Here is a 26554-nt window from a genome sequence, read left to right as displayed (position 1 = left end):
GAGGTAGTACCAATCAGGGTCACATCAGCAAAGACGATTATAGTGCTATCGATGATGTTTGCCCTTAATGGCATTCCCTAGCAGCTGGCTAGCAACAATGCTTCCAATTGTTACTGCTGCCACCGAAGGTGGGCGGAGGTTATGTTTTCATCCCTGTCTGTTTGTCTGTCTGTGTGCAGGATATCTTAAAAAGTTATGGACGGATTCAGATGAAATTTGGTGGGGAAGTTACTAACTTCAACTTAGGTGTGTGACAAGGATGAACTGATTATATTGTGACGTCCACGGGACTTGAACAGTCCCGCCAACGTAGAATGAGCCGAAACGATGGAGGCGGTTTATTTATTTATAACCCAAACATGGCGGTTCTAATCGCTCTACCGCAAACGGGACGAGGAAGGTGGCACGAGTCACTTTTCACTGAGTTGATGATGTTTATTTGTTTTTACTATTAACCAGAAATAACAAGACTCGGCAAGAAAAGGGATCCGGGGCGATTCGACAGGATGGTGTGGGATCGGGTGTGGGGAAAAACACAGACAATTCCAATGAATATACAGATCTCAAACCCTCTAAGGCGCCAAGCACACACACACACACACACACACACACACACACACACACACACACACACACACACACACACACACACACACACACACACACACACACACACACACACAACGTAGCTATTTCTGGTGGTTAGGCTGGACCGTGGTGTGGACGCAACTGTCCCTGGATCGGCGTCGGACGAGCTGGCCTTGCTCTCGTCAGGGGGCAGGAGAAACCGTGGTGCTGTCGACCTCCTGGTCTTGGCCCAAGTCCGCTCACAGCCGCCAGGGAACCAGTTCTGGCGCCAAGTTGCGAGCAGGAGAGGGAGGCAGGTCCGCCCGCCGTTCGACCCCGTACTCCGAGTCAGCAGAACCCCAGAGCCAACCAAGGTGAGGCACGAGGCTCAGCAAGGCTCCAAGACACGATGAAGAACACGATCGAATCAGCACAACAACAAGGACGCTCTCCGCGCAACAGCCTCCACACCAAAAAAACACGATCTTTTTGTCCAGATCTTCCTCTTCCTTTTCGACCCCGAACAGAACCTTTTTATCCTCCTGTCCTCGTCACTTCCAATCGAGCCGTTTATTGGCCCACCGCCGTCGCCTTCTGCCAATCGTGATCACGGGGCGGAGCCATCCGCTGCACTGTCCTGTGACGTCACGGCCAGCCTCCAGGGACTACTAAAAGGGGTTTACGCAGACACACTTACCCTATCCCGTGTCCCTATCTAATTACATGACAATTATCATTTCCCCCTTGAAGAAATGAACATTTACTAGACAACTTATCACCACTGAATTGCTACTTATTACATCGAGATCCTGGTAAACTCGAACAGCATGGCATACCTAATTAAACATCCTAATTACCCTTTGAATGCATACCCCCCCCCCTCAAACGTAACACTGCCCCCTCCTCTGGTACCGCAGCTCCTGCAAGGTATATCACAGGCGCTACCGTATCAGCCTTAACACTTACTGACTCACACCTACTTAACCTAACGAAATAAAGTAGGAGGGCAATGTGCAGCGAGTCGCAGCTAACTTACCTATCCTGCTTAATGTACTACCCCCTTATGGCCTTATCCTCGCCTAAACAATCATTCGTTTTTTTATTTTTTTATTTTATCACATGATAGCACTGAGCGAAGTTGCACTCCATCCTCCGGATCATCGCTCTTGCCCAGCACTCTTCCAGTGATCTGGGGAGGGGAAACAAAAGGTTCCACAAAAACACAACACTTATACTTTACATTCCTACTCTAAGCCTTAACGACACTATTCACAGGATATTTACACTTGACCGCCTCCCCCAGTGGATGCTAATAGACCCAGCGTTACCTGGGGAGCCAATTTTCAAATTTGCTTGCCCCAAAATTATGCGGACATCATGCCCTTGCTGCACATGTCAAGTTGTGCGGGATCGAGTGGGACTCACACATCTTCACAACACTCACACCATGGTCATCATCACATTTCTAGGTCATGGTCCTCATTTTAATCATGCAGGCTGAATCCCGTCGTGGCCGTGGGGTGGGTTACCACAAGATGATGGGGGCATCTCAGGTGCAACCATGCCCACAGGTAAGCTTTAGTCCAACCCGGACGTTTCCCCGCCCCGCTCCCTTTGATTCCCATCCCCCTGGTAGCCATCAGCTCTCATCCCGTACAACACACTGGAAGGGGTCCCACTGGCTCCTCTGGCCTTCCTGGGTCGCCAAGGTCCTACCCGCCTTGGTCGCCCAACCAGACTCTCTCCCAGTTGGCTCCAGACACTGTCACCATAAGCCACCAGGGGTGAATCTCCTTGAAGGGGGTCGCAATTCACGCTCACCGTGAGCTTCAGCAATCCCTGTGGACAAGCACATCATCCCCACCCACAAAACCCACATGACTCCCCCACCCCATTGGCCTTACATGTGACACCTGCATTTCTAACATTTCACCGACCATGACCTTCCCTGTTACCACACCATGTCCAAGAAAAAATCAATGTGTGCACCATACATTTTACTTCTTAACTTAAAACAACTCACACAGCACTTCTCACCCGATCTACGCACCAGCCATTGGACAGCCACTTGTGCCCGCTTTGTTACCAATTACCCACTGTCCCGATTGTCACTCTAAAACCCAGCAGAACTTACAAACACATGCCAATTTTCCCACAATTCATTTCTTTCCACCAAAGGAGGGCACTTCGCCACAATCTCAGCAGCCGAGCATGGCCGTATATGCTCAGCCCAATCTAGTCTCCCCGACCCCCGACAGTGATCTCCGGACCCGACCTATGAAAGGGCATCTCGGATAGACCTGGCGGTTCAGCAGGAGGATTCACCCTCTCCGAGTCTAAAAGTCTATTGGAGGGTCCCTCCATCGCCGGGTACCGGCAATATCGTTGCACGTGTCCTCTTCGCCCGCACCGGAAACAACTCCCCATAAAAGGCCCCCGTGAGTATCGGTGAAATGTCTCTTCCGGTTCGGGACCCCCTCGGCCATAATTAAATTGCTCTATTGGCTGGGCTGGACCCCGCCGCTTTGGCGCACTAACTACCGGATTACCCTTTATCAAACTTGACAGTTTCTGGCAAATTTCCTGAAACATTTGGGTAATGCCAATTTCTCCCAGCCCCCCTCCCTGATCCTGGATCTCCACCTGTCGGATCGTCACCGATGGCCTCTCTGGAACCCGACCCGGTCGACTCCACGAGGCCAGCCTGGCTGCGCACTCAGCCGCTCGGTGAACGGTGGGTGGATCCTGTAGCTCCACCAGCGCTCGGACCTCAGGGTCCGGAAGAGCAGCTAAAAATTTCTCTAGTGCCAGTCTGTCCCACGCCTCCACTGTAAGGTCCCGATACGCGATCCTGACTGATTGGTAAATGTCCTGTGCCAGCTCCTGCACTGTCTCACCCGGCTTTAATCTGCGGTGCTGGAGCTGGGCCAGCACCAGATCACAGTTTGCCGCGAACCCAAACCGACGGCTCAATGCCTCGCAAATGTGGGAGCTGGTCAACATCCCCTCCGCGATCACGTCCAACACATCCGCGGCTGGTCCCCGCAATGTTGCCACCAAATTCCCTGTACGTTCCTGCTCATTCCACCCGTTTAGTCGGGAAATGCACTCAAATTGCGTCAGAAAAGCTTCAACGCTCCCTGACCCGTCGAAATTTACCAGGGGGATCACTTTTACGGTGGCCCGCTTCTCAGTTTCTCCCTTGTCCGAATCCAGCCCAGGGATCAAACACCCTTGTGGCTGCGTATCCAATTTCGGAGCCCACTGTGGCCAAAGATGTTTTGTGGTGAGGGTCTCATGGGTCAATTTTGCCTCCTGTTCCAAACGTTGAATGGACCGATTCACCTCTTCCCGCAGGATCTTCTGGGCCTGCACAACCTCCTCCAAGGCTCCGTCGCGAGTTTGTAGCTGCTCCTCAACCAACCCGGACACTCTACTTACAAAAGACGGCTCTTCCAGGCCTTTATCCAAGACTTCATCTTGGCTCATAATTTTATCTTGTTCGTCCAAACGAGCCTCCAATCCTTTTACCTCCTCCACCAAATTCATCCCTTGCTTCCTCAGCTCTCCCCACTCTTCAACTTGCAGCTGCATACGAGCATCCACACAGGCACGATGACGTTCCAGGCTTTCATCCACTTTATCAACCAGAATGTTCATTGCATCAATTTTATCTACCAATTTTTTTGTATATTTTCCCCCTCCAATGTAATTTCTACCTTTGTTTCCTCCAATCTAGCCTCGAATTTGCTTTGTATTTCTCCCAATTTAACATCCACACACTCCTGCATCTCAGTTTTCATTTTCTCCATCTTTTCCCCCAATTCATCCCTCATTAAATCAATCCGTGCACCCAACTGTTCCCCCATTACCCCCAATCGATCCGCCATCTCTGCCCCCTGTGCTGTCATTTTTGCCCTCTGTGTCACGAATTGATTTTCCATTTGTGCCGTCATTTCTGCCCCCTGTGCCGTCATGTCTGCCCTCTCTGTCACGAATTGATTTTCCATTTGTGCCATCATTTCTGCCATTTGTGCCCCCTGTGCCGTCATTTTTGCCCCCTGTGCTGTAATTGCACTCATTAAACGTTCCAACATTGTCCAGATCGTCATCGTGCCGGTTTCTGGCGCTGCCGGCCCCGTTATGGGCGATGAAGCACGGTCCACGCTCGGAATGGGGGAGGTTCCAACCCTACCCCCGTCTCTCCCTTCTTCCCCCGACTCGCTGCCAGACTCGCTGCCTTCCTCCTCAAACATCTGCACATCGGCCATGGTGCAGAAGTCCCGTTTGCCGCCAATTAAATTTAATTTTGAAAAATCCTGCCAAAATTTTCCCGCGCTCGCGCGCTTTTCTGTAGTAATTTTATATTCCAATTCATGGCGAGATTTTAATCTTGGTATATTCTCCCGATACCAAATATAATTTAGAGGGGTTCAAACATCCAACACCCTGACACCAATGGGACGTCCACGGGACTTGAACAGTCCCGCCAACGTAGAATGAGCCGAAACGATGGAGGCGGTTTATTTATTTATAACCCAAACATGGCGGTTCTAATCGCTCTACCGCAAACGGGACTAGGAAGATGGCACGAGTCACTTTTCACTGAGTTGATGATGTTTATTTGTTTTTACTATGAACCAGAAATAACGACTCGGCAAGAAAAGGGATCCGGGGCGATTCGACGGGATGGTGTGGGATCGGGCGTGGGGAAAAACGCAGACAATTCCAATGAATATACAGATCTCAAACCCTCTCAGGCGCCAAGCACACACACACAAAACGTAGCTATTTCTGGTGGTCAGGCTGGACCGTGGTGTGGACGCAACTGTCCCTGGATCGGCGTCGGACGAGCTGGCCTTGCTCGCGTCAGGGGGGTAGGAGAAACCGTGGTGCTGTCGACCTCCTGGTCTTGGCCCAAGTCCGCTCACAGCCGCCAGGGAACCAGTTCTCGCGCCAAGTTGCGAGCAGGAGAGGGAGGCAGGTCCGCCCGCCGTTCGACCCCGTACTCCGAGTCAGCAGAACCCCAGAGCCAACCAAGGTGAGGCACGAGGCTCAGCAAGGCTCCAAGACACGATGAAGAACACGATCGAATCAGCACAACAACAAGGACGCTCTCCGCGCAACAGCCTCCACACCAAAAAAACACGATCTTTTTGTCCAGATCTTCTTCCTCTTCCTTTTCGACCCCGAACAGAACCTTTTTATCCTCCTGTCCTCGTCACTTCCAATCGAGCCGTTTATTGCCCACCGCCGTCGCCTTCTGCCAATCGTGATCACGGGGCGGAGCCATCCGCTGCACTGTCCTGTGACGTCACGGCCAGCCTCCAGGGACTACTAAAAGGGGTTTTTGCAGACACACTTACCCTATCCCGTGTCCCTATCTAATTACGTGACAATTATGATTTCCCCCTTGAAGAAATGAACATTTACTAGACAACTTATCACCACTGAATTGCTACTTATTACATCGAGATCCTGGTAAACTCGAACAGCATGGCATACCTAATTAAACATCCTAATTACCCTTTGAATGCATACCCCCCCCCCCTCAAACGTAACAATATTTTGGTGAGGATCTAGAGCTAGATACAATAATTTTAAGTAATTCTTCACCATTGACCAAAAATGACAGATTGCATGATATTTCAAAACGTTGTGGTTGGATTATTGCAAAACGTGGTGAATGAGTTGGGTGGGTGACCATAACAAGCTGACTAGATTTTGGTGAAGAGATGCAAAATGTAAACTGTTCAGCCTGGTGGAGGTATGCGCTCTACCAAGTGTCGTTCTAGTTTATGATGAATTAAATGCCTTATTGAACAGAATTGGGATAGCTGCATAAAGTTGGTCCCATTTCACCCTGCCATGAATGGGCAGATAAAACATTTTGTTAAATTACTGAAGTGAGTGCTGCACTGACTACGAGGAGAGAACCAGCCCTTGCATTATAATTTTGGTGGATTTCCTCACGTTGAACTTTAAATCACCACATTGTACATCGAGTGAAATTCCTGATAACCTCTTCCTCAAAAGGGGCCTCTGCTCAAGGCTGGATCTCACAAAACTTGACGTACACTGTCAGGTTGTGGAGAGGAAAACAGAACAAACAGAAAGATAAACAAACCCACAAACAGACAGACAACTGGGGTCTCAACATAACCTCTGTCTACCTTCGATGGTGGAGGTAATAATGATGAGGAAGAAAACAAAGGAAACAGCATTCCTTGTTGGTCAAGATGTTCTAGCATGTGACTATAGATGCAAATAAAAGTGGATCCCAGGAGTCAGTCAGTCAAAAGTTGGCCCTTGAATGTTCCAAGTGCAGGTGATGCCAGGAACAGTTTGGTGTCGCCACACTGAGCAACTGCACAGCTCAGCAAATGGGTTGACGGATGAACCAGTTGTGTGAAACATGAAAGTGTTGGCCCAATGTAACCCCAATAGAGTACCATCAGCACCATTACCAGCTCATAAATCGCTGCTCTCGTTGTCCATGGTATGACAATTCCCTCGACCAACAGCTTTGGAGAAAGCTGCTGATGCATAATCACCTCTCATACCATACAATGGCAGGCGTTACTCAGATCGACATAGGAAGCCACCAACAAAACTAAACTTGCAATTCAGACAGTCATGAGAAGAAACATTATTACTTGTAATTTGTCATTATTGACAGCCCCATCCATTTTTTGCAACGTTTTAGAGCGGCCCAACTCCCATCAAATGTCGTGAGGAACGTGCCTGTAATCAGGCAGGCAATGAGAGAGCATTAAATATTTTAAAAAATGCATTTGAAGGAGATTTGGTGTATTGAGCCTACCAGAAGTATATCAAGTCCTGCACCATGTATGAATCATATCAACAAATTTGCATGCTCTTTACAGAGTGTCTGTTCTGTCAAAGAGGTGTCTCAGCAAAGGTTATGCTGAATGGTTTGCAATTGCCTAACGCAGTACAGTTAAGGCAGGAATGTGTAATATGTTCATTGATAACTTGCATTCTCTTGGAAAAAGACATCAACAGATCTTTAACATCCATCAACAACCAATGCTGGCAGATGAATCCTCCAGCTTACTGGCCTTCCATTGGACGGTGCACATATTGATGAGTTCCTCTGGTATGAAAGAGCAGGGTGATCATTTACAGCTGGGCCAACATTTAAACGCAGGATAGATAGCTCAAAGGCGAGCATGCATACCTTTAAGTTATCCTGCCAGCCACCGCATATGAATACATGTGTGAACTAGAAGGGCACTCGGTAGAGCGCATACCTCCGCCATGCAATGCCTGATCCACGAGAACATATCGGGCCCAATACATTTTTGATATATCATTCTATACATCGTTTTTGGCCCGATCTCTCAATGGTGAAGAATCATTAAAAAAAAAATTATGACATCCGGATCCGGATCGAGATCTTCATCAAAATTGAAACAATTATTTCTCGTCACATACCCAACATGTCCACCAAGTCTTGTCCAAATCCGTCCACAACTTTTTGATATATTGTGCTATATATCGTTTTTGGCCCCATCTCTTAATGGTGAAGAATCGCTTTAAAATTCTAGTAGCCGGATCTGGATCTTCACCAAAGTATAATCGGTTCGTCTTTGTCACACACACAACCTGTTCACAAAATTTCATCCGAATCCATCCACAACTTTTTGAGATATCCTGCACAAAGACAGACAAGCAAACAGACAGACAAACAAACATGAAGAAGACATCATGCAGAGCACAATACTTGCAAAACCTATAAAACAAATTTGACCTCCAAAATAATATATGGTTGAATTAAATGACCAAGTATGAAACTCCTCTTCAAATTTCAAGTGAATCAGATGAAAATTGAAGATTTTAGAAATTTGGCCTATGTTGATTTAAAAAATAATTGGTAGTTGAATTCAGTGACCTGAAATATATATCCTCTTCAAATTTCAAGTCAATCGGATGAAAATAGAGGATTTTAGAAATCTCACGTAAGTTGGTGACCTTTGGCCTATGTTGACCTTTTGGTACATGTTCACCTCAAAAATAATAGGCTACTTGAATTCAGTGACCTGAAATATAAATCCTCTTCAAATTTCAAGTCAATCAGATGAAAATTGAGGATTTTAGAAATTCGACAAATTTGTTGACCTTTGGCCTTTTGACCTCAGAAACAAAAGGCTTCTTGCTTATGCCAAATGCTACTTTGTGGTGAAGTTTCGTGAAGATCGGTTTAAAATTGTGACCTGGAGGCAATAAACAGACAGACAGATAGACAGAATAACAAAATGACCCACCAATATACTTGAAAAAATATTCGATTTTGCAAGTAACAAACAGACAGAAAAGGGGTGAAAACATGACCTCCTTCACCTTCAGTGGCGGAGGTAATAAAGCAGTTCTGGTTCTGTCATTTCTAGTCAACATCAGATTTGAGTCAAGACTTGGACCTGGGACATTGTGATGTCAAACTTGATTAGACTCAACTGATTAACATATATGTGTATATATATATATATATATATATATATATATATATATATATATATATATATATATATATATATATATATATATATATATATATATATATATATATATATATATATATATATATATATATATATATATATATATATATATATATATATATATATATATATATATATATATATATATATATATATATAGAGCCTGGTGTTGGCGCAGTGGTTAGGGCAGCGGCTTGGGATCCAAGAGGTCCTGAGTTCAAGCCCCGTTGGGCCACTGAATTAATACACCAGGGGGTTGACTCAGCCTGTCATCCTTCCGAGGTCGGTGAAATGAGTACCAGTATACTGGGCCGGTGTATACCCCGGTTAAAATAGGTTTACCTTATCCCTGTGTCATAAGAGGCGACCAGGGTTGCGTCAGGAAGGGCATCCGGCGTAAAACATGTGCCAAATCACTATGCGGATCATATGGATGATCCGCTGTGGCGACCCCTCACGGGAGCAGCCGAAAGAAGAAGATATATATATATATATATATATATATATATATATATATATATATATATATATATATATATATATATATATATATATATATATATATATATATATATATATATATATATATACACACACACATCTATCTATAATTCCAGCAATCTCTGTGTGTGTGTCTGTCTGTGTGTTTGTCTGTCTGTTTGTCTGTTTGCGACCGCCGTTTCTCGACGACCGCCGGTCTGATCTCATTGAAACTTGCCAGGAATATTGCCGGGGACCCGCGGATGTGCCTTTTCACGGTTTGATATCGATCGGACGAGCGGTTCCCAAGTTACGGCCATGTATCTGTGAACCAATGACAGGACACGGTGCTCTGACGTCACGAATGACGTCACAATTAATGCTTATTTATTTAATTAATTTTTTTGAAGGATTGACGTCACAATTCTTCTTCTTCGTTTGGTATAACGTCACAATCGACACTGGGGAACCTGGGTATGTGCCTTTCTCTGGGTATGTGCCAAACTCCCAAGGTTTGATTATTATTCAAATTACTAGCAGGGATGCCCGTGCTCCTTACAGGAATCCCGTGGATGACGGCGGGTCTGAAGGAGTATATGTCACAGTTAATTGTAAAATTGTAGAGGCTGCCACCATTATTATTTTTTTTCATCACCACTATAATATTATATTTTCCCCGCCATGTTTTATATGCAGAAGACTCGAGTTCAAAAATGTGAAGATTTATTGCTGCATCAGATAAAAAAAACCATAATGCCTCAACAATGTGAGGCTGGTTTCATGTCATCATTTGCGACTTAATTTATATGTCGGGCATAACCCAGCCTGGCTCAGCGTATTTAATTTATTTACGTCTGTTATCCTGATAAAAAAAAGTATGTTATATTATGTATACGAAGTTACAACGTACCTACGCCCATAACCATTCTATAAAATATCTACATAGCCCATAACCATTTCCATCCATCCATTAGGACCATACTCTGTGCAGAGCGTTGGTGCCGCCGAAGCAGTCTCCTTGGCTATTGGGAACAATCCTGGACGGGTCACCACTCCGACACAGTATACCAGCATGCTGGCACTCATTTTGCCGACCTCGGAAGGATGACAGGCAGAGTCAACCCCACCTGGTGTTAATTCAACAGCTGAGCGGGATTTGAACTCAGGACCCTAGGATCCCAAGCCCACTACCTTAACCATTAAGCCAACACCAGGCATATAACCATTTAATTATAAAGTATTATACACATACCCCATACGCCATCACCATTCTATTTATATCTGTAATATGTATATATACAAACCACCACCACCATTTTTTTTATTTCCCACCACCATTTTTATTTTTCACCAGCAATATGTATTTCCTTCATCGCACATCCTATTCCCGTTTATTAAATAACTGAAGTAGCTCAATAATTTTAGTGGAGTGCTCGAGGATTAACAATATTTGATGTCTTCCCCTCGAGGGCCAATATGTATAAAGCCTCCGATTTTCCCACACGCAAGAAAGAAATGGTTTAATATTCGCAAGATAGAAATCAAACCCGATCGTGTTTATACACCGCACAGCGTTTATTAATATTTACAAGATAGAAATCAAACCCGATCGTGTTTATACACCGCACAGCGTTTATTAATATTTACAAGATAGAAATCAAACCCGATCATGTTTATACACCGCACAGCGTTTAATATTCACAACATAGAAATCAAACCCGATCGTGTTTATACACCGCACAGCATTTAATAGCGAACGTAGTGAGCTTCATACTCAACGCGTGCACATGAAAGAATAGTAAACAACAACAACAACAACAACAACACAATACCCTGGCAATTTGGAATCCGTGTCGTCGGCTATGACCCTTTTGCTTCCGGTTTTTGTCATGGGGACTGATGCGTCCCTGGAGATAAAGGCATCGTCGGAGACATGAAAGACCCAAATATCAGACATGGTGTATATTTCCTCTACTGATTTTAATAAAGATAACTCCCACATCATCAAAAATTAATTTTTAATCGTGATTTACATTAATTGATCGCTGATCCCGAATCCAGACCGAAGTGACATAAAAACGTTATACAGTAACAATAAAAATGGTTTTATAACCATGGTTATAACAATAATGAACAAAGAAAATGTTAATAAAATATGACTTGCAGATGATTATTATATCATTATACGGTATAATATACATACGGTCATTTTTGCAAGTGTGTCGAATGCATAAGTCATAATTCGGAAACCGGGAAGTCGGAAGTCATTGTCTTCAATTGACTGTAGTATTAATTTCTCATTCTCCAGCAAATTCCGTTGGTCCCATGTCAATCGGCTGAACTTGAAAAATTAACGTTACGTAATCAGGTGATGACGTCATAATTCGGAAACCGGGAAGTCAGAAGTCATTGTCTTCAATTGACTGTAGCATTATTTTTCCATTCTATTGCAAATGGCGTTGGCCCCATGTCAATCGGCTGAACTTGAAAAATTAACGTTACGAAATCAGGTGATGACGTCATAATTCGGAAATCGGAAGTCGGAAGTACAATTCTTTTACATCGGGACACTCCCGGGTACATGTTCTGTCAGCATGTGAAGTTTGGTGAGGATCAGTCCAGTACTTTTCGCGTGCATAGGTCACAGACAAACACACACACAGACACACAGACAGACACACTTTCAACTTTATATATATAGATTAATTAATCCTAAGGTTTGAATTTTCCCGAGGGAAACAGCTGTGTCCCAAGGGTTTGAAAGCTGTTTTTTTCCCACGGTTGGAATTAATCGTTGTGCTTGGTAGACATTTGTGAATACATTTACGGAGAGAGGAGGGAGAGAGGAGGGGGAGAGAGGGGGCGAGAGAGGGGTGAGGGGGGCAAGAGAGGGGAGGGAGAGAGGAGGGGGACAGAGGAGGGGAGAGAGGGGCGAGAGAGGGGGTGAAAGGGAGGGCAAGAGGGGGAACAGAGGAGGGGAGAGAGAAGGGCGAGAGAGGGGGCGAGAGAGGGGGGCAAGAGAGGGGAGGGAGAGAGGAGGGGGAGAGAAAAGGGTGAGAGGGGGGTGAGAGGGGGGCAAGATAAGGGAGAGAGGAGGTGGGAGAGAGAAGGGCGAGAGAGGGGTGAGAGGGGGCAAGAGAGGGGAGGGAGAGAGGGGCAAGAGAAGGGAGAGAGGAGGGGGGAGAGAGAAGGGCGAGAGAGGGGGCGAGAGAGGAGGGGGACAAAGGAGGGGGAGAGAGGAAGGGCGAGACTTGGGGGGAGAGAGGGGGTGGGAGTGGGGATGAGAGAGAGGAGCGAGAGAGGGGGATGGGAGAGGGGTTGTGAGAGAGGGGGTGGGAGTGGGGGTGAGAGAGAGGGGCGAGAGAGAAGGGCGAGAGAGAGGGGCGAGAGAGAGGGGCAAGAGAGGAGGTGGGAGAGAGGAGAGGCGAGACTGGGGGTGAGAGAGGGGGAAGGTGGGGGTGAGAGGGGGAGGGAGGGGATGAGAGAGGGGGAGAGAGGGGGAGAAAGAGGGGGGAAAGAGAGGGGGCGTCACAATTCAAGAGAGGGGGAGAGAGGAGGGGGCGAGAGAGTGGGGGCAAGAGAGAGGGGCGAGAGAAGAGGGGGAGAGAGGAGGGGGGAGCGAGGAGGGGCGAGAGAGAGGGGCGTCACAATTCTTCTTCGTTTGATATGACGTCACAATTGACGCTGGGGACCTGAGTATGTTTCCCAGGTGTTTCTCAAGTTATGGCCATTTCTGATATGGTTGGTCCAATCTAATTGAAATAATGCCCCAATCCAGTCGTCGTTTACGCACCTACGGGCCCGCCACTGCGGGCCCGTATTAGTATATATATATATATATATATATATATATATATATATATATATATATATATATATATATATATATATATATATATATATATATAATTATGTATACATTGTTACGGTTGTGTAAATTCACATAACACCATTCAGGTTTCCCAGAGATCAGTTATGTCGATAAGTGTGTGTTCAGATTAGATTTCTGCCAAGGGAGAGTCGGTCTGTGGCCTGTGAGGAGTCGCCTGGTGACCAGGCAATCGGGATTGTCGCAGCGGAGCCTGGGGCGCAGCCTGCCGGGCCGTGCCGAACTGTGGGTCGCTGGAGCGCAGCCGGAGAGGAGTCGCCAACCAGCGGCAAACGGTCCGAGGTGATCGGGCCCCGGGACAGTCCGAACGACGCTGAGGAACGGGCGGGCTCTTAAGAGAGCATCAACTCTAAAAGAGCAAAGGCCCGTTCGTTCCTCTGAGGCGTTGTCGACTAGGCCCGATCGACCGGGCCGCACGACGAGGCCTGGGCCGAGTCGCGGTCACGCCAGCTGCCGTGTGGACGGGACGTCGAGGAGCACCCAGCGAGTCACCACGGAGGTGACAGGTAACCAGCCCGGTCTCTCGGAGTTCCTGCGGTCTCCACAACTCCGTGAACTATAAAGACCCATGAGGCCCAGTCCTACCCCTTGCCTTTCCTGGGGGTTTTCTTTGAATTGAATGTTGTGGCGCCGTGTCTGTCAAGTAGTAAACTGCTAAGTGATTGTGTAGAATGTTTGTAGTTCTTCTTGTCGTGCTTTTGTTGATTGCTTTTCTTTTCTTTGCCTTGCATAAATTCATGCGTGTTTGCCTTGAATAATTGCATGCGTGTTTGCCTCGCCTAATTGTATACGTGCTATAATAATAAATGTCCTTGTGTGAATGTTGATCCGTTCGTTGCGTCCTTTCCCTCGATTGAACTGCCATTATTAAGTTCGGAATATAGTTGGTTCTTAATAAACCGATAAGAGAATCGGGTCCGACGGGCTTGGTGATAATCCGCTCGGCAATCGCAAACGGAGCGAGCTGCTTTAGCGGCTCGTTTCCGTACGAGTTCCGTCGAGGTACAATCTCTGGGTAGTCTGCCCGTGCGATTAATTAGGTAAATCGACCATTCGTGGATCGGATTCTGTAGCGCGGGTAGAGTATTGACAAGGCTGTGGTGTGCTTAAAACACACCCGTAGCTGGATTTTGGCGTTGTTCCGAAATCTGCGAGTAGGTTTGCCCGTTCGGTGGGCGAGAGCAGCCGCCATTGGCTAAAAGCGGTCGCCCACACGCCGACAGGCGGGAAACCACAACTATATACATTGTTGTGGTTGACCAAATTCGCAAACCACCATTCAGGTCCCTTAGGTGAGATATCTCGGTAAGTATATGTGTAGTTAGGCCCAAACCCGTTGTCTAGAGGGAATAAATGTCATCCATGAGGGCTGCGACTCTTCAGGATAGCCGTTTTTCTTTTACTATCTTTATTTTGGACCAACCGCCATTATTACCACCACCAACCACGACTCAACAGCCATCACAACAACAACCACCAACCACAACGCCGCTTCACCACAACCGCCACGACCTTTACCGTCACAACTCGCCACCATCGCATCACCGTCATCTCGCGCCACTCGTGGGCACCGATGCTGGACTCGTGTAGAGCGCGCACCGAGCAGCTTGTTCAAAAGCATCGCGGACTTTCCGCAGAAAAACGGATCAAAAACGACTCACGCCCACTTTTGTTCCGTCCAATCGGTGAGCGAGGGGCGATTTGGCCCCGCCTCCAGGGCGTTGGAGGGCGGTCGCTATATGCAAATTCATGGATCAAAAAGCATTCACGCCCACTTTTCCTCGGGCCAATGGGGAGCGAGCAAGAGAGGTGAAAGGTCGGAGGCAGAGGGTCAAAGATGAAGGAGCGAGGCCACGGGGGATATAAGGGGCCGCGTTCGTCAGTCGAGGCAGTTCAGTTCGCGGAGGAAGAGTTGAGTTGAAGTGGCAGTTCGCAGTTGGGAGTTCGCGGAGTCGGAGTGAAGAGGACGGAGCTGTGGAGAGGCGGCGGCGGCGAAGGCGGTTGAGGGGGTGCTCGCGTCGGATTCGAGGAACTGCGGAGGGAAAGGCCGGCGGCGCGACCGAGGTCGTGGTGGAGACGCTCGTCGCGGGACCCAAGATTTTTGTGAAATCCTCCTTTCCCCGAGCATCAGCAACCCCCTCCTGTTTCCCCCCGCGCTGAGATAGTGCGACAAAAGGGGGCCCCCTTCCCACCCCCTACCAGACACCGTCCGCGAGACCCGCGGAGTTGAGGCACCACCGCCGCTCCGCGTCTCATCATCAGACGGGTAGGCCCGACACGGTCTCGGCCCCAGGCCCGCCTACCCCCTCATCCTGGAGGGTGGTTCTCTTTTCTTTTGCTTTGGGAATATGTGTTGTCGGCGCCGTCTGTGAAGTAAAATTGTATAAGTGTTGCCGAGTGCCCGGTAGTCGGATAGATCTGCATTGTCGCATTTGCTTTTTGTCTTCTTCTTTTCCATGTGCTTTTGGTGGAATTGTATATGTGTGCTTTCCGTTCATCGCGAAATAAATGTGCTTATTATTGAACTGTTTTCCCGCTTCGCTTCGTCATTTCTTTCATTGAATCCCCATCTTGCTTCACGTAAAGGGTTGGTCGTGGGCTAAGACGCCCGATAATTAATCGAACCGTCGAGGCCGACGAATAACACCGCTCGGTTATCCCGATAGTATGGAACGGGTCGCTTAAGTGGCCCGTGTCCGTAGTCGACCTGCGGCGAGGTGCGATCGCCCGGTCTACCCTCCGTGTGGGTACTTAGGTAGGTCGAATTTGGCGAGCAACCCTATCCCACGCGGGGGCCGATTGGCTCGATCGCGGTGAGACCGAAAGGTTCACCCGTGACTGGTTCCCGGCGTTAGTCCGAGAGGGTCACGACTGGATTGTCCGTCCGGTGGGCGACGTGCCGCGATTCGAGTTACGTGGCCGTCCGCACGCCGGCGGGCGCGAATCTGCAACACTGGTGTCAGGAGTGGGATATAAACTCATCGCCCTCCTCGCAGCACTGGTAACGGAGAACGGGAAAACGGGCTGTCCTGTCTCCAATTAAATTCATGGGAATCGGTCCAGGGGTGAGAGGAGCGACCCCCGATTCCCTCCAAATTACGAGCGAGCTAAATTAACCCTTCACGAGAAGCAAGATGGCGTCTCAAGGCGAGCGGGTGCCGGGTGGATTAGGTATGTGTAATAGTAATGTAGAATCCATGGCTCAGGATGAAATCCCCGTGCAGGAAATGTTGATTGTACAGGAAAACGAACTCGCCCAACTGAACCCAGAGCCCGAAATGGGTGCGGCAGCGGCCGCGGTGTATGACACCTCCCCTCCCCCTCTCCACCAAAACCCTTCCCCAACCCCTGCCGAAACGGCTCACTCAAGCGCACCCGACATGGCCCAGCTATGCGCCATGCTGGCGGAAATGACAGCGAAGATAAATGCGAACATGAACGAAAAGATGGATACAAATACAAATGAAATGAAAAACGAAATGAAAAAAGAAATGAAAGAGCTGCGGGGTGAGACGCAGAACATGGGCCGATGCCTGCAGGCGGGCATGAAGGCCGTGACCAGGGAGCTGGGAATGGCGACTCCACGTGTAGAAGCGAACGAGCTGGGAGGGGGTGCAACGGTGACCGAAAGGGAAAAATTAAATGGGGAGACCAAAACGTGTGAGACGAGACACGAGGTGACGACAACGGAAATAATAGTTGAGACAAGGGAGGTAAAGGGTGAAGAGTTGGCAGAGACACGGGAGATAGGAACGATAGAGGGAAGACTGCACGATGAAGACGGGGTAAGTGACGCACACACACACACGGAGGTAGTGGAGGATAATGGGGGTGAGCTCGCGGAGCGTGTGGGGACCCAGTGCGAGCACCTGGATGGCCTCCTCCAGGAACGAGGGGAGGGAGTATGCCCCCTTGAGGTGAGTCACGACCAGGTGAGTTCGGTCGTGCTTTGCGAGGTTGAGGGGACGAGTGCTGCGAACGGGTGCACGGAGAGCTTGGGGGGTATAGAGGCCCCGGAGACCCTTGTGGGGACACGAATCCCCAGTGTAGTTGTCCCTGTGTGTGTGGTGCAAGGTGTGAGTGCGTCCCCGTGTGTGGAAGCGACCCCGTGTGTGAGTGGTGTGGTGGCGATGGTGCCAGAGTACGTGCTTCCCAGCACGCCGTGTGTGGATGAGGCACCGTGTGTGGAAGAGGCCGTGTGTGTGGATGAAACGGCCAGTGTGGATGAGGCACCGCGGGTGAGTGCCCCCGCGTGTGTGAGTGAGGGACGGTGTGTGGATGAGGCACCGCGGATGAGTGCCCCGCGTGTGTGAGTGGTGTGGTTTGTATGAATGGAGCAGCACGAGTGAGTGGAAGGCCGCGAGTGCGTGGAGCCACGTGTGCGAGGGAGGTAGCATGCGTGAGTGAACGGCCGAGTGCAAGGGAGACCGTGTGTGTGAGAGAGCGGTATGTAAGGGAGATGTCGGTTGGCATGCGGGAGCACGCAGCCGCGTCTCCCGGTGTGAATGGAATGGAATGGACTGTGAGCGTCGTAACACGCAGGAGTGCGTGTGTGGAATGGCGACGACGGCGACATGTAAGGAAAGAAAGCCGAGTAGCGGCTGTAGTTGTTTCGGGGACCGTGCCGGGTTCACCCAGCAGTGAGCACGAGGTCCGTGCTGTGCAACGCACGAGACCCCCACGTGCACGCTTGCGAGAGTGAAGTCCCGGTCCGGAAACGCCAGCGGTGGATTTGCCGATCCCGCGAACGGACAAAGTTTAGGCAGGATTATGGATTTGGACCGGACGGGTTCTCCACGCGATCGTGTGTGTTAAGCTCCAACGGGCAAAGCACATGTGTTCGTGTGGGGTGCCCCTCGAGACGTGGGGCTTGTTTTTTTTTTCTGCGCACGGTGACGTCATGGCTGCACGTGGGGTTGGAATCCGGCAGGAGGGGTATCCCTGCCGGATGGTACCGTCCAAGGAGGGACGAGGAACACGTGCAGCTGCATGATGTCACGGGCAGGTGTAAAGCGCGAGTTGCCGCGCAGGTGCTGCGCATGGAAAAAAAAAAAAAAAAAAAAGCAAGCCTCACTTTCGGGTGCACAGGATTCCTGGGCAAGGGGTGGAAGATCCCCTTGACCCTGGACACAGGATGGAAACTAGTTAGGGGGAAGGGTTAGCTTAGTTAGACCGACTTCATGGGGCAGGGGTAAGTCCTCATGGAGTCCGTGGAATGGATTAGGTAGAGGGATTTAGATGAGCTTTAGGTTGGGGAAATTGATTAAAGAGATTAGGAGACAGTGACAGACCTGTGAATGTGTAGAGGGGACGTAGCTTAGCTACGTAGGTTAAAAGGAACGTGCTGTAGTTTAAGGGACGACGTGGGAGCACGAGTTAGTTAGGGGAGGTAGTTAGAAGGATGGCAGAGTTCAGCGGTGTGTGTGTTGAAGAGTTGTGAGGTGAGTACATGAGTGAGTGAGGCCAGCGGGTCTGTGTGAGTGGAGCGAATGGGGAATGCATGGTGCGATGAGTGATTGGGGGGAGGAGTGACTCCCGCCCAAGGGACACCCGGGGTCAGTATAGAGTGAGTTAGGGGGTTAGTTAAATTGAAGAATGGAGGTCGTTTTGTTGTTGGTGTGAATGTAGGCTCGAAACCCGTTTGGAGGGGTGCAGGAGCCCTGTTGACGGGCTTGGGAGCGTGGCTGCGAAAGGTGAGTATCGCTGAGTGGGTACCCCGGGCACCAGGCTAGTCGGCCGTGGTAGGCCAAGGGCCCATGGGGGGCCGGGATAGCGTAGTGGGCACGGGTGCGCCTGCTTGGTGCGGGGGCCCGGGGCGCCATTAGCCGCGTGGGCAGTGTTGTGGGCACGGGTGACCCTCGGAAAGGGACCTGGGAAGCCAGCCTGCCACGTGTGCGTTTCAGGGGAGGTGCCATGGGGGGCACTCCCCGGTGTTAGGGAGCTGGTAGGCTCGGAGGCAGTGTAGTGCCCGGGGGTGCCATAGCGGGAGAATCGGCAGAGGGTCGTGCCTGCCAAAGGGAGCCACGTGTCCCAGCCATGAGACCGTGTGAGGGCACGGAGAGAAAATTGGGGGGCGAGGCCCGAAATTGTAAGGACACCAACACAGGCGACGGGAATCTGGGTTGTTAGAACCAATAGTTTAAGCGAGAGGCGCTTGTTGAAAGCCCCGGGGTAGTTTAACAGTTAAATGGTTAGGGTAGATTAGGAAGTGTACCCCTCCGCACCATCCATCCCCTCGCTCTCGTTGTGGGCCGCTGGACCCACTTTGGGTTAGATCGCTGAACTCTGGGGAGGCCATTCTGAGGCTTCGTTGGGCCTCGACACAGGACGCAAGCTCTCCCTTATTCCCCTCCGGGAAGGGAACGTAGGGGTTGGGAGTAGGCTAGGTGACAGGATAGGTTAGCCGAACAAAGACGATAAAGGGGGTTAGGGGACGATTTATAGTGGGGAGTTAAAAAAAAAAAAATTAAGTTGGGGCTAAATTGGGGTTTGACAAATTAAGGGAGTGGGTATGTACAGTGACAGGCAAAGGCGATAGGTGGGAGGGAGACAGGTAGGTAGGTCCGAGCCCGCCTTCCAAGTGGCCAGCACCACCGCACTCCCTCCACCAACCTCCACGGAACGGCAAAGGCTGGCCAACTTCATCTGCAGCTGCTGTGCTGCAAGGCCTGTGCCGGCTGGATCGTCTGCAGCTGCTGTGCTGCAAGGCCTGTGCCGGCCCACTTCATCTGCCGGCTGGCTGTTTTTCTTCAAGGCCTGTGCCGGCCAGTTCATCTGCTGGCTGCTTTGCTTCAAGGCCTGTGCCGGCCGGATCATCTGCAGCTGTGGTACTTCAAGGCCTGTGCCATCGGCTGGCCGTGTTTTGCTGCAAGGCCTGTGCCGGCCCGCTTCATCTGCCGGCTGGCTGTTTTTCTTCAAGGCCTGTGCAGGGCAGTTCATCTGCCGGCTGTGTTTGCCTGCAACGGCCTTCTTCTGCGGGCTGTGTTTGCCTGCTGCCTTTGCCATGCCATGCCCACTGCCCACGTTCACCAGCCCCGTTCAATTTTTGCTTTGCCCCCCCCCCCCTGTTCATTTCCATGTGCGCCAGGATCCGCAAGGCAACAGTTTGCAAGCTGCGAGAACTGCCCTGTTGGCAGCTACCACACGGGCCTGCAGTGGCGGCCCGTGCACCGTGTTTGTGTTCATCCATCCATTCGTTGTGCTCATTGCGTGTGCCACATGAGCTGGCACGGAGACTGCATTTGTGCAGCCCATGCACCGTTGTGGTTCACTGAGTTCAATTCAAACCATCCATCCATCCATTCGTTGTGTTCATTGCGTGTGCCACTTGAGCTGGCACGGAGACTGCGTTTGTGCAGCCCATGCACCGTTGTGGTTCACTGCGTTCAGTTCAAAAAGGAAGGCCTTGGACTGCGTGTGAGCAGCCAGCCACGTTCCCTGTCACCTGCATTGTTTTGAGCCAGAGACTGCATGCGAGCAGCCTGGCTCCCTGTTAACTGCTTTCTTTTTGCAGAGCTCATTGATCCTGGGCCATGGTTTAGTGTAAAATTTGTAAGTTAAGGTTAAGATGTACTGTAAATATGAGTGCGCCCCCGGCATGTTTGTCTTAGCGCCGGCAATTTTATTTAAGTCGTCCGTATGAGTGAGTTTGTTCAGGTAGTTACTCAGCCCTTGGGTTATTTATTTTGGGGACACAAATACCATGAATGTCGCACTCAGGGATCCGTAGGTAAAATGTACTAGGGGAAAACTACACATGCTGGCACACGAAAATTTGACGACTCGGGACGAGTCTGTAAAAAGGGGAGGGGGTAGTGTTGTGGTTGACGAAATTCGCAAACCACCATTCAGGTCCCTTAGGTGAGATATCTCGGTAAGTATATGTGTAGTTAGGCCCAAACCCGTTGTCTCGAGGGAATAAATGTCATTCATGAGGGCTGCGACTCTTCAGGATAGCCGTTTTTCTTTTACTATCTTTATTTTGGACCAACCGCCATTATTACCACCACCAACCACGACTCAACAGCCATCACAACAACAACCACCAACCACAACGCCGCTTCACCACAACCGCCACGACCTTTACCGTCACAACTCGCCACCATCGCATCACCGTCATCTCGCGCCACTCGTGGGCACCGATGCTGGACTCGTGTAGAGCGCGCACCGAGCAGCGTGTTCAAAAGCATCGTGGACTTTCCGCAGAAAAACGGATCAAAAACGACTCACGCCCACTTTTGTTCCGTCCAATCGGTGAGCGAGGGGCGATTTGGCCCCGCCTCCAGGGCGTTGGAGGGCGGTCGCTATCTGCAAATTCATGGATCAAAAAGCATTCACGCCCACTTTTCCTCGGGCCAATGGGGAGCGAGCAAGAGAGGTGAAAGGTCGGAGGCAGAGGGTCAAAGATGAAGGAGCGAGGCCACGGGGGATATAAGGGGCCGTGTTCGTCAGTCGAGGCAGTTCAGTTCGCGGAGGAAGAGTTGAGTTGAAGTGGCAGTTCGCAGTTGGGAGTTCGCGGAGTCGGAGTGAAGAGGACGGAGCTGTGGAGAGGCGGCGGCGGCGAAGGCGGTTGAGGGGGTGCTCGCGTCGGATTCGAGGATCTGCGGAGGGAAAGGCCGGCGGCGCGACCGAGGTCGTGGTGGAGACGCTCGTCGCGGGACCCAAGATTTTTGTGAAATCCTCCTTTCCCCGAGCATCAGCAACCCTCTCCTGTTTCCCCCCGCGCTGAGATAGTGCGACAAAAGGGGGCCCCCTTCCCACCCCCTACCAGACACCGTCCGCGAGGCCCGCGGAGTTGAGGCACCACCGCCGCTCCGCGTCTCATCATCAGACGGGTAGGCCCGACACGGTCTCGGCCCCAGGCCCGCCTACCCCCTCATCCTGGAGGGTGGTTCTCTTTTCTTTTGCTTTGGGAATATGTGTTGTCGGCGCCGTCTGTGAAGTAAAATTGTATAAGTGTTGCCGAGTGCCCGGTAGTCGGATAGATCTCATTGTCGCATTTGCTTTTTGTCTTCTTCTTTTCCATGTGCTTTTGGTGGAATTGTATATGTGTGCTTTCCGTTCATCGCGAAATAAATGTGCTTATTATTGAACTGTTTTCCCGCTTCGCTTCGTCATTTCTTTCATTGAATCCCCATCTTGCTTCACGTAAAGGGTTGGTCGTGGGCTAAGACGCCCGATAATTAATCGAACCGTCGAGGCCGACGAATAACACCGCTCGGTTATCCCGATAGTACGGAACGGGTCGCTTAAGTGGCCCGTGTCCGAAGTCGACCTGCGGCGAGGTGCGATCGCCCGGTCTACCCTCCGTGTGGGTACTTAGGTAGGTCGAATTTGGCGAGCAACCCTATCCCACGCGGGGGCCGATTGGCTCGATCGCGGTGAGACCGAAAGGTCCACCCGTGACTGGTTCCCGGCGTTAGTCCAAGAGGGTCACGACTGGATTGTCCGTCCGGTGGGCGACGTGCCGCGATTCGAGTTACGTGGCCGTCCGCACGCCGGCGGGCACGAATCCGCAACAATATATATATATATATTATGGATTTGGACTCGGTAAGTATATATATGTTGTTGTTCGTCTTTCGGCTGCTCCCGTTAGGGGTCACCACAGCGGATCATCCGTTATGATCCGCATACTGATTTTGGATAGGTTTTACGCCGGATGCCCTTCCTGACGCAACCCTGGTCGCCTCTTACGACACAGGGATAAGGATTGGGTTTCGCCATGATTCCGGGCTGCCCTCTCATAGCATGGCCCAGTGCAGAGCTCCCATCCTCAAGCGATCCTCCAACCCAAGCCTCCGAGTAGCCGGATTACAGGCGCATACCACTGCGCCCGGTATATATATATTCTGTATATATATATATATATATATATATATATATATATATATATATATATATATATATATATACATATACATATATATATATATATATATATATATATATATATATATATATATATATATATATATATATATATATATATATATATATGTATATATATATATATATATATATATATATATATATATATATATATATATATATATATATATGTGTAAATATATGTATATTGTTGCGAATTCGCGCCCGCCGGCGTGCGATCGGCCGCTCGACTCGAATGGCGGCCTCCTCGCCCACCGGAACGGACAATTCCGTCGTGACCCTCTCGGAACAACGCCGGGAGATAGTCACGGGTGGGGGTTTAACCTCACCACGATCATGCCAATTGCCCACCCGCGCAGGATAGGGTTGCTCGCCAAATTCGACCTCCCTAAGTACCTGCGCGAGTGGTCGACCGGGCGATCGTACCACGCCACAGGCCGACTCCGGACACGAACCGCTTAAGCGGTCCGTTCCGTGCTTCAGTGATAACTGAGCGGTGTTATCGTCGGCCTCGACGGTTCCGATTAATTACCGCGCGTTTCAAACCCACTACGAACCCCTTACGTGATGCAAGATGGAAATTCAAACAAAGGAAAGGACGCAGCGAAACAGGGAACAAGTTCACACAATGCACATTTATTTCACACAGAAGGCACGTAAGGCACGTATATACAGCAAAAGAAAAATGCACATAAAACAGTTAAAACAATAGAAGCAAATGCAGAGCTACAACCGACTAAGACCGACACACGGCGACACTTAAAACAATACTACTTGACGGACGGCGCCACCACAAGCATTTACACAAAAAGAAAAGGAAAAGGAAAAGAAGTCGCGACTTCCCTTTTCGTGGCCGGTGAGTCCCTCTCCCACGTCTGTCAGCGTGGTCGCGCCTGGCCCCGACCTCTCTCGCGGCCGGCGAACCCTCTCCGGCACTCCTCGTCCGGACGCGCAGGTCCACCTCACAACTGGCGCTGGCGCGTCTCCCGTCCGTGCCTCCGTTCACAGGTGGCTCGCCAAGCCGCAAGCGCAGGACCTCTTCCCCCGACAAGACAAGCAGACAGGAAGCCTTGCAGAACCAACTCAACTCGAACCAACTCAACTTTTAGGAGACAGGAAGCTTCGTAAAACCAACTCAACTTTTAGGGTCCGTGTTGTCCGCCCTTTTGTAGCGCGGGGCTCCGCCTTGTTTTCGGCTCCGCCTCCCTTCAAGCTTCTTGGAGAAGCCTCTCGAAGGGGGGCGTGCCCTCTCGCTCTCCACCCCGCCCCGTGCAGGGGCCGGGGAAGTCAGTTTTTGGCTCAAGGCCAGAGAATTATTCCCCCAAAAAGAGGCCCCCAACTTTTCTCACCTTTGACCTCCGGCTCGGATCGCACTTCCCCCACACCGAGCGCGGATAATTTAAACGGGAGAAACATGCGGGAAAAGCCCCCGAGCATCGTTGTTGGTTTTTGTTTGTTCCTCCCTGGAGATCGTAACCGCACGGGGCTTACTGAATGGCGAGTGGCGAAGATGTGGTAGCGTAGATGGTGGAGGTGGCGTCATTGTAGTGTGGTTGGCGCTGTGGTGGGGATGGCGTGGTTGTTGAGATGCTGTTTGTTTGAAATAAAAGATAGAACAGAAAAATGGTTAACTCAAAGCATCGCAGCCCGGATGAATCACATAAATTCCCTCTATACAATGGGTTTGGGCTAACTACACATGTACTTACAGAGATATCTCACCTGAGGGCCCTTTATGGTGTAATGCGAATTTCCACAACCGTAACAATATATAAATATATATATATATATATATATATATATATATATATATATATATATATATATATATATATATATATATATATATATATATATATATATATATATATATATGTACATATATATATATATATATATATATATATATATATATACATATACATATATATATATATATATATATATATATACATATACATATATATATATATATATATATATATATATATATATATATATATATATATATAGTGCCAACTCTCTCCTTCACAAAGGGTAGCCTGGTGTTGGCGTAGTTGTTAGGGCAGCGGCTTGGGATCCAAAAGGTCCTGAGTTCAAGCCCCGTTGGGCCACTGAATTAATACACCAGGGGGTTGACTCAGCCTGTCATCCTTCCGAGGTCGGTGAAGTGAGTACCAGTGTACTGGGCTGGTGTATACCCCGGTTAAAATAGGTGTACCATATCCCTGTGTCGTAAGAGGTGACCAGGGTTGCGTCAGGAAGGGCATCCGGTGTAAAACATGTGCCAAATCACTATGCGGATCATACGGATGATCCGCTGTGGCGACCCCTAACGGGAGCAGCCGAAGGAAGAAGAAGAAGAAGAAGAAGAAGAAGAAGAAGAAGAAGAAGAAGAAGAAGAAGAAGAAGAAGATATAGTGCCAACTTTGAAATATGTTGGGAACAACTGACATATCACATATGCAACTGGAGAGTTCATAGAACACCTTACCCCATGCAGTGTTCAGATATATAATTCAATTGAAATCATATTGAGATTGAAAAGAGCGTATAAAAATAATATTTCCGACAATTTACCACCATTGATGCAGTAGCTATTACACCACCTTATCTAACGCATTATGTTAGTTATCCATGCCTGTTGTTTGTATCCTTTATGATGCCCCGAAAAACAGTAAGTTTCTTGTTTGCAATGATTTTCAATTTTGTTTGACTGCCAAGCAGGCAGACAGACTAAAAAGAGTATCTCACTCCTCTGCACATGTGCAATTGGGATGAATTCAGAGCCAAAGTTCGTTAAACTATAGGCTTGTTTTCCGATTCATGTTCTAAATATAACATTAAAATGAAATTGAGTTGTTCCTCGATCATAAACTGACGTTTGTAGATGGATGGACAGACAAAAGTGAATTAATTGCTAAACCCCACTTTTCACTTCGTGTCCACAGGGTAAAAATTGCAAAGTTTTGCCCCCACTCCCATCTTTGTCTGTATATGTCATCCATGCCCCTTCCCTATATTTCCCTTCCTTTTATATTCTCCCAACCTTTCGTTTTCTCTCCTTTACCCACATTAACATAGCCTCTGCTCCCTCACATATTCTGCTTTTTCCTAAGTTCTCTTTTTCAATTTATTTTTCAATCTACCCACATATTACCTGGCATATACAAAGTGTGTAAATGGTCCTTTATGATAACTTTGA

At 49.2% G+C, this 26554-nt stretch overlaps 1 protein-coding gene and 1 long non-coding RNA gene across 8 annotated transcripts in view; one reads left to right on the top strand and one right to left on the bottom strand.

Annotated features, from left to right (window-relative positions):
- Positions 1 to 26554, bottom strand: part of LOC147015290 (uncharacterized) — a 57822-nt gene that overhangs the window by 2241 nt on the left and 29027 nt on the right. The gene's annotated exons all lie outside the window — the stretch shown is intronic.
- The window catches only part of LOC147015291 (uncharacterized), a 299609-nt gene that overhangs the window by 270703 nt on the left and 2352 nt on the right, over positions 1 to 26554 (top strand). The window lies entirely within an intron of this gene.

This window comes from Eptatretus burgeri, chromosome 12 (genome assembly GCF_056783735.1).
Source record: "Eptatretus burgeri isolate ZD-2024b chromosome 12, Ebu_testis_v1, whole genome shotgun sequence".
NCBI lineage: Eukaryota > Metazoa > Chordata > Myxini > Myxiniformes > Myxinidae > Eptatretus > Eptatretus burgeri.
Note: the sequence above shows the minus strand (reverse complement) of the source record. Positions and strands in the feature narration are given on the sequence as shown.